The 9,217-nt window shown below is 45.1% G+C and overlaps 1 long non-coding RNA gene across 2 annotated transcripts; it reads left to right on the top strand.

Annotated features, from left to right (window-relative positions):
• The first annotated feature begins 6,162 nt into the window (after positions 1 to 6,162).
• LOC104585585 (uncharacterized) lies at positions 6,163 to 8,940 on the top strand. 2 transcript variants are annotated; one of them, XR_733316.2, is made up of 3 exons: positions 6,163 to 6,889; positions 6,985 to 7,059; positions 7,143 to 8,940. It is a non-coding gene; the product is annotated as an uncharacterized LOC104585585 (long non-coding RNA). The 2 variants fall into 2 exon arrangements; XR_733317.2 differs by having other exon boundaries at positions 6,164 to 6,889; positions 6,970 to 7,059.
• The last annotated feature ends 277 nt before the right edge of the window (positions 8,941 to 9,217 follow it).

The following is a 9,217-nucleotide window of genomic DNA, read 5'->3' as shown; positions in this document are numbered from 1 at the left end:
TTAAAAGTTCCATTTACTTACTCTCAATCTCCAAATATTGGAATTTCACAAGAAAAATAATCTTATGGTTTTTCTAGTGTTGCCGGTCAAAATGGGTTGAGGGCAACACTATCAATTTGCTCCCAAGCCAAGGTGCCGAGGTGCGGTTGAGGAGTCCGAGGTCCGGAGTGTCCAAGGACTAGTAGGTCAGTCCTGCACAGAGTGAAAGGAGGAGAACGTCAGAAGCCCTGGGTTGGTACCCGAGGCGGAGACTCCAACGGTCAAGTTAGTATGGGGGACGTATGAAGTGGACGAGGTTTGAGGTGTGAACACTCAGACGAGGTCACAAAGGAGGCTAAATGTTCTCAAGTACTTGTTCTTAAGTTTAAGTCCCAGTCCTTTACCTTGAGGGGGTTAGCTCCGAATTATACTTGAGGCTACCTAAAGGTAGTTGACCTCAGACGGTTCGGATGCAGTTCGTACGCGAGGAGTTCTGTCATCCGAGGTCGCTAGGTGACTCCACGTTATTGGTTCTGGGGAGCCCACCGAGCTTTGTTTCGTGCATGCCTTGATTGGGTCCGCAAGGAGAGAAATCCATTCTGGAGATGGACGAGGGGGAATCTTGCCGCCTGTCTTGTTTTCTTATCGGTGAGGAGATAAATCCGTGGAGGCCTCGGCCTCGGCTAAGGTGGCTCGAGCTTGTGACTTAGCCATTTGCTGGATGGGACTCGCCATTGTCAGTCTACAAACCATGAGGGAGACGGGTCTCAATGACGGGTGTAGACCGTGCGCGATATGGGTTTTCGATCTGGTAGACCATAGCCATATCCGCGACGGGTCATGGCACCACATCTGTAGATGAAACGGGAGTCGGGCGAGTTGGGTCGTGCATTTGCTGGTTCAACGTCGCTGGTGGACCGGCGAGTGTGGCGAGAGGACCAGTCAGCTCGCACAATGTCGTTTCGTCTTCTCGAGGTGAGCGACGCATGTCGGTCGCTGGATAGGGCTGTAAAGGCGATTGTTGTGCAGCCATTGGTTTGGGGGCGATCTGGGCCGTTCATTTTTCTTTAAATAAGGGCCTTAGTCATGTTTTTCCCCACCATTTCCTACCAATCGCTTTGCCTTCGAATGACCTTTGCTTCCAGAGCCCTCATCTTACTCGCCTTCCTTAGAATTTTCCAGCATTCATCTTCTTTTAGGTAAACACCTCGTCACCATGTTTTATTTTGACTCCGACCCTAAATGCTATGAGCTCCCGAACTTCTCGAGGGTGAACTCCTACCGGACCCCACCACCCATCACCTCCAGCCGAGATTCTTCTATGGCCAAGGTCCCTGCCCCGAGGCATGAGGTCGAGGTGTTGAGGAAAAGGAACCATCTTCATGATCAAGGAAGTAACTAGACATTATAATGGAAGTGGGATGGTGAGGTAGCAAAGGGTGGTCTCCTTGAAGGAAGAAGATTATTGCAAATCACTAATGATGAGATAAAAAAAGGGGAAGGTGTAGGAAAGAGGAATTATTGAAGTAATGGGGAGCAAGAGGAATTGAGAGGTTGGAAAAGCCAAGAATTCAAAGGTAAGTCTCGTGCGTAGGCTCTCGGGTCTCTTCCTTTTATAGAGGAGATCCCGAATTCATAAGGAGAAATGCCCAAATAAGAACTTTTACCGTTAGGAAAGAGGATCACAATTCTCTAGCCTTTATTGGGTAAACTCTATTGGGACTTTGCAACGTGTCCATTGAGGATCTTCTGCGACTAGGATTTCCTCTTCCCTTGTGATTCTCATGTGGTACATCTTGGCTACATCCTCCCAGAGTTTTTCCACAATCACGTGTTGGAAACAAAGTTCCTTCAAGATGGTGACATGTCTAGATAAATTGGCAACTACAGAGAAATGAGTCACTACGACTCCTCATAGAGCAAGGGGGCATACTTTGATTTTGTAGTACTAACCGGATATGGGTCACATATTTAACATATCCCAAGTGCGAGTGACCTACATTCGCTTTGTAGATCATCCTTTGACCCTTGAGGGAATCTATCGCAGCTAAAGATCATTGGACTGCTACCGTTGCAATGCCTATTGCAACTGTGTTAGTGACTTATTTTCCATTATCACAGTCCTCATCATAAGTTGAATTCTTTGTGTGTTTGCGATTAAGGTACTCATTGTAAATTTTGCAATGTCGAATTACATGTACTTGCAATCAGCTCCCTTCTTATTGATAGAAGTTTTTCTATCAATAAAAAAGATTTCTTTTTATTCTTTCACCTATTGCAGTATGATGCTTAACTTGAGTTAAAGTGGGTATGGTGATTTCACGTTTTTCCTTTCGAATTGAGATTAGGGGCTTTGCTCTCTGTTGGGAGCAGAGTGGTGGTGAAGGGCAAGAAAAGAATTCATGTGTTTAGTTTATAGTATGGAATATGACAAATGGGTTCCTTGCATTATTGTTATTTTCTTGTCTTCAATAGATTATTAGCCCCCTTGCTTATTGATAGAAGTTTTGTTGGCTTATCGTCTTCTTAAGCGGTTGGTCAACATCTACTGGTTTGGATTAATCATTTGAGGTAACTGGTGTCATAGGCGGCAATTGTAGCTTTATATGGATCATGTGCAGGTATGCACAACTTTTTAGGGGCATATCAGTAATTTGTATTTATATTTTGCCTTCGGTTATTTTCATTTTGTATTTTGAAAAGAGATGGACCGTCACTCAGTTATGTTGATCTTGATGCATGGGAGACTTGTGGCACATGTGGGATCGGTTTTTTTTGGTTTTCTTGTTAGGGTTTTGCTTAATTAGTGAACAAGTAAGAGTGTGGTACCATATGCTTCTATTTTTTGGTTTTCTTGTTAGGGTTTTTTCGATATTAGAATTGCAATGGCTCCTCATAGGTAGAAGCAATTTGTTCAGGAAGTATGGCCATTTGTTACCTACGTACAAACTCTTGATACTACCGAGTTGCTAGCGTAGTTTGAAAAGGCGAAGGCGAAAGATTGTGGCAAGGGTTTCTGGCCCCAGTCCCAGTGGCATTAAGGGAAGGTGGTTCGTATGATGTTATTGAAGGGTAGGAGCTTCTGTGTTTATACAAGTAGTATAAGTAGTCTATCATTTATTGTTTTCTTGAGCCTAAGACAAAAGTTCTAAAGAGGGGGTTGAAATATTCGACTTGGGTGACATATATTTTAGAAAATCTCATGTATTATAGGATTGTCCATTCTATTGGTCTTTCTAGATTAGTCAATTGCTACATGCATCTCCCTGGTATTGAAGGGGACAATTTGATGGAGACTCTTCTCGCCCATTGATGTTGTCAGATGCATACATTCTTTGGTTCATTTGGTGTGTAACTATGGTGGTCAGGCTACGCGGGAGTGGTCTCCTTGAAAGACAAAGGAAGACCGAAGGCAGGGAATCAACTGGGAAGCTAGGGCAAAATTGTTTGATTCCCATTAGGAAAGGGAATATTAGATTGAATGAATGAATTCACTATGAGTAGGACCCTCATTTATAAGAAGGGATCCCGATGTCCTAAAAGAAAGGAGTCAAAATTGTTTGATTCCCATTAGGAAAGGGAATATTAAATTCGTTGTTAGTCATTAAGGAGCTCTGCTAGGGTTTTGCCAGACATCCTATGAGATCTCTCAAGGGCAAACTTTCATTTCATCTAAGGATTCTAATAACACGCGTGTGCTACTTCCTTTTGTGACCTACTTAACCGACATGGCGCAGGTGACGTCATTGCTTAGGGGTGCATTTTTACTTAACCTACATGGTGCCTCATCATGTGCGTAACTTAAAGTTGCACGTGTAGCCGATATTTAACTTCGGTTCATAGTGACCCGCGGTTCTGTAATGGTTTCGGGTTCATCGCAGGACCGTACATATCCAAAGTTCATCGCAGAACCGCGTGTATCCGAGGATTATTGCAGAGCCACGTGCATTCAAAGCTTATCGCAGAACCGCGTATGTTTGAACTTTGTTGTGGATTAATATTAGCTAATGTTTATCTTGGCTTGTGTCGGGTATAAGTTTATCGCGAACGTGTGATAGGTCATATGTCCATTGCAGACGTTCGATGAGTTATACGCTCATCGAAGGTAACCGATAAGTTATGAACTCATCGCAGGCGTCCATGTTGTATCAATTTGGTATCTTCTGTACTTTGATGGTTTAAGCGATCACTATGTACCTACATTAGCCTCCCTACTTATCGATAAGCATTTCATCCTTAAAGTTTTCCTGAGGTTTTGTAATGAATCGGTACAAAGAGGGTGGCTTGTTGGGTCTTTATGCATTGACAAGCAAAGAAACGTCGAGTATGGGCTTTCAGTCCTCTTGTATGTTGAGATTATGTCTGTTGTGCATACACAATGCTAGTTAATAGTGGTAGACTGGGTGGCCCTTCACATTCAGTTACTGTTGAGGGCAAGGAAGACATTGGGTGTCGATGATCTGGCAGTCATCATTAGCGATTTTCTTAACCGTCGTATCCTCTTAAGTGCAGTCCATTTGTGCATGTGGCCCAGATGTGCTATATTACTTTTAAGATGGCGGTTGCTGACATGGTGCTTCTTTGCATCGTTTTGTCCCACCCTCTAGAGGGTATATTTGTAAATTTGTATACATTTTTTTCTCATTAAGCGTCGGCTGAAGGACTGTAATCATGCTTGTTCTTCTTCCCCGGCGATGTTTGCCATTCCCAACACATGAGTGGATTCCTATAAAAGGGTGGTATGCCCATGCGCGCTACTTATCGTGTGCTCTCCTTATTCTTAGGCGATTTGCTCTCTGTGTGATCATTGTCTTCCTATAATCCCTCATTTCTAGCTTTTCCAATTTCTTAGCTTCACTTTTGTTTGTCAATCATGGCTCCTCGCCAGAAGAAATCTGAGTGCCCCTTCGTTGATTTTGTTAGGGAAGTCGATACAGAAGAAATGCTATCTAAGCGGGAAGCAGCCATGGTGGCTGATGGGGGAAGGGGTTTATGGCCTCAAATGCCGATGGCCAGGGGTGAGGGTGGTGCATTCGATGACGTTGATGGCTCTGAATTGATGTGTCTCTACGGTCGACTGAATTGATCGATGTCATTCAAGTGTCAGGAACCCAGGACTAATAGCTCAAAATCACCCAACAGTTATTCCGGTCGGGAATGTTACGTATTAGAAAACCCCATGTTTTGTCAGCTATTGAAGGATGCCATCCTTCTCCTCTTTGTGGATTGCTTTCTAGATCTCCCTGGTAAAGAGGGAGTTAGTTATGTAAAACCATTGTTGGACCACTAGTGCTACCGTATCCACACATTTGTGGGTGCATTCGGTGAGTTCACAATCATCGTTGAAGATGTCGTCGCCTTTTTGGTGGGGTGGTGTCTGCCCACCATCTGCAATTTCCTGAGTTCTTACCAAACTATCGGGGCTCTATGAGGAGCTATTATCAAAGATTGCAGAGTTTAAGTCTCAAATAGATTAGTCGATTGCGTGTGGTAAAATGCCACTTGAAGCGTGGGTTGCTTATTGGTTTGAGTCTAACAAAAGAGGAGATGTAATGGTGCATTGAGGAGAGAGTCAATGTCAACTTGCAGCATTTATTTTATATCTTGCGTCGCGTTTTTTCTTTCCAGGGCTACCTGACTATGGTCTCCGTACAGTTTTGGTCCCTCTTGCCGTGATGGCTGCCGAAGGTCATCAACTTCCATTAGCCTCCATGTTTCTAGGATATTTGTTCGAGTAGCTAGACGACGTTGTGCATCACAATGACACGAGCCTCAAGAGACGTATCATCTATGTTTTTGCTCCATTTCTTGTTCATGTACATATGCGAGCGTCTAGAGCTCAGTGTGACACCCCGTCCTTTCTCTCCGATGTGAGTCAGCATTGCAACTTTGAATGGGGATAAGACTTAAGACCACACATTGGGGGTTTGCCATGGAAAGCGATGAGTTCATGCGACAAGGCAGAAGGACTTAGGGGTGAATGAAGTCAAATTAAGGCTATTGTCCATCAAAGGTTTTGTGTGGAGACAGTACATCCGTCGTGTTCGGCATGCCATGTCGTTTTGTGTTGGCACTATTGTTCTTGAGGATGGTGACCAATAGTGTGCTGTGGAGATGACACATCTCGTCGTGGGTGTGGTGCACCTCATCCTGTGGCCTAGTGTGATCACATATATAGACCGCATCGGTGAAGCTCAAGTTGCGGCCTACCGCCCCAATCAAGTCCTACGCCAATTTGGGTTCAATGATTTAGGTGCTCGGTTTCTATGTTCCTCAGGAGAAGATGTCTTTTGGGTCTGCCAAGATGATCTAGCATTTCCCGAAGGTTCCTGGTTCCCCATTGCAGGGTATGCGAGGGTCTAGAGTTGCAAGTCTCTCCATTTCGCCTATCTCTGTGCCTTGTTCAGGGGTTTACAAATTTATGTGATCAAACCCCCGCCCTCACCATGTCTTGGCTCCTCCTGAGGGCCATGATCAAGAGCAGCCACCAGCCAATCCCCCACCTAGCTTGCCAAAGGGAAAATTCATGGGTGTGCTTTGAAAGGGGAAGCGCCCCATCGTTGAAGAGGGGGAAGGTAGTCATCCTGTAGTGAAGAGACCTAGATCAGCGAGGGTGCCTCGCACTGCTTTTCCGCCTACACTAGCTGTACCGTGTGCCCCCACATCAGACATAGTGTCATCCTAGGTTGGGGACAATCCAGGCAGACGTTCTCCACAATCGGACCAAGAGGAGGTCAGGCCAGAGCCTCCAGTCCCCACGCCTGAAGCAAGGAATGCACTTGATACAGAGTCAACACAGTCAACAGAGCTTATTCTTGTTGAGAAAGTTACCTCTGTCCGCATCTCGGGTGGACGTGTGAAGAAGATTGCTCCCCGTCCTCGACGGAGGGAGCCTGAAAAAGTCGATTTGGTAAGAACTTTTATCTTTCAATGTGTCTGCTTTACCATTTGTTTGCGATGTATATGTTACTGTAACTAACATGTGTACAGTCTTTTGTTTTGAAGTGTGTAGAGGTTGAGGGCACCCAGTCGGGCACTGAGACTCCATAAGTCTCCTGCGATGATGTTGTGGGTGAAAAGGTATGTGTAGCTTCGCCAAGTGTATTGCTTTTGTACTGTGATTAGTTTATTGTACTGATCGTTTGTGATTTGTCTCATTGGAGGTGCCTTTCGATGTCAATCCTGCTACCATACCAATTTCGCCGATCATCAGGTGACTAGTTTGCGAGTTACAATCGTCGCAGCCCCCCAGTCAGGGTCGGGAGGTGAGTGAAAACCCTTCTAGCGACCTAGTTGATGTTGAAGTAACTAAGGGCCTTGGCATTGATGGTACTACTCAAGCTGCTATCACTCTAGAAGAAGAAGCTCCCACGGATGCGTCGAAACAGATATGTGATGGCCTGGTTTGTCAAACCGAAGTTGCTCCAGAAGGCCCATCGGTTAACGATGCTCCTAAACCGCTAGTTTCTAGGTTGCGGCTGCTTGATACTGAGGCTCAAGAACCCACTATGGCTGAGGTGCTGACTGAGGCACCGTGTGAGACGATAGCGTTAGACATTCATAATGGGGAAAGGGTTATATCTGCTGACCCTGTTGAGACTGATGTTCCCGTAGGTTCAGAGGTCCAGCCCGAGAGTGAGACTACAGGCTTCGAGGCGAGATCGCCAGTCGAGGTGTTGTCATATGGCGAAGAGCTTGGACTAGTCTAGGAGGAGCTTAAGGAGTACTGTGCCAAGAATGACATCGACCCTCTGGGCTATGCTATCATAGACCTTGTCCATATCCAAGGTCCTCGTAGAAATGACAAGTATTCTGTATCTAACTCAGTGGCAAATTTTGCTTTAGTCATCATTTAGAACGGCTGGTTACCATCCACTGACATCCTCCCGGTGGTTATAGGGACGACCCTAAACACTATCATAGCGATGCATCACGAATCAATCTAGCGACGAGCTCTCGTAATTTGAGTTCGCTCAATGGTTGAGGACTTGCGAGTTTCTTTCTGCTTTCAAATTAGACCTGTTCATGGGCCGGGTGGCCCGACGGGCCGGCCCGGCCCCGCCCAGCCCCCGGACGGCCTTGAACAGGTATATGGGCCTGCGGGTTTTACCTCGTGCCAAAAAGCCCGACCTGCAATAAATTCGAGTCGGGCTCGGGATTTGCCAAAATAGCCCGGCCCAAGCCCGGCCCGGTCCGACTTATAATTAAACCTAAAACCCTAGTTGAATACCCCTCTTTTTTTCACCTCTTTCCCTTATTTTTCCAGCCGAACCCTTCTTCTCCACATCCTTTTTCCCTTCTTTATATTCTTTTTTTAATGTAAATAAATTTTGAATTTATATTCTTTTTTTAATGTAAATAAATTCTAATTTGTATTGATTATTGAATAGGGAAAATTTCTAATTTTTTTTATTAGGTCGGGCTTCGGGCTCGGGCTCGGGCTTCAGGCTTTTTATTAGGGCCGGGCTCAGGCCCAAGTTGTAGGCCCATTGGTCGGGCCGGGCTCGGGCTCAGGCCTGACATATTTCCATTAATGAAGAGTAAAAGCCCGACCCGAGCCCGGCCCGGCCTGGCCCATGAACAGGTCTATTCCAAATGAAATAGATTGAAGAAGGGGTCACTCTATTGGCCCACGCATTTTGGAAGGCCAGTCTCAAGGGGTCGCAATCTGTCTTTGGTTGGTCTCTTTGGTTGGTCTCTAAGGGCATGCTCCTTCATCTCAAGATAGTTGAAGCTAACCTTTTGAAGGCAACTGAGAAACTAGATGCCCTTCTTGAAGAGTGTGGCTGTCAGTGAAAGATAGTATCGTAGTACGAGGCAGAATGGAAAGACTTGCTGGATTTTGAGATGCAAAAGAAGGATTTGGTGAACATAGATAATATGAGGAAAGGCTGGTGTGCCATGTAAAAACACCTATGCTTTTTATCCTATAAATCAATCAAAATTTCTTGTAATGGAAAACTTTAGTTTTGGTCTATATTGGGTGTTAATTATGTTGCCTCATAATGATATGTCATTGTTGTGCCTTAGTGGGTTGATCGTGGCACCAACGGGCTACCAGGCCTTGTACAATCCTTAGTCCTGAGTTTCAGTACCCTTTTTACCTTAGCACTGTTACGCATACAATCCTTCGTCATGATCAAGATTGTAATTCAATTTCTTCACTTAAACTTTATCGCATACAATCCTTCGTCATCGTCATGATCAAGATTGGATAATAATGAGAATGATGAGATTC

The sequence above is a fragment of the Nelumbo nucifera genome, chromosome 4, assembly GCF_055504915.1.
Source record: "Nelumbo nucifera cultivar China Antique chromosome 4, China Antique-T2T, whole genome shotgun sequence".
Lineage (NCBI taxonomy): Eukaryota > Viridiplantae > Streptophyta > Magnoliopsida > Proteales > Nelumbonaceae > Nelumbo > Nelumbo nucifera.
This window is presented reverse-complemented; position numbering and strand designations above follow the sequence as displayed.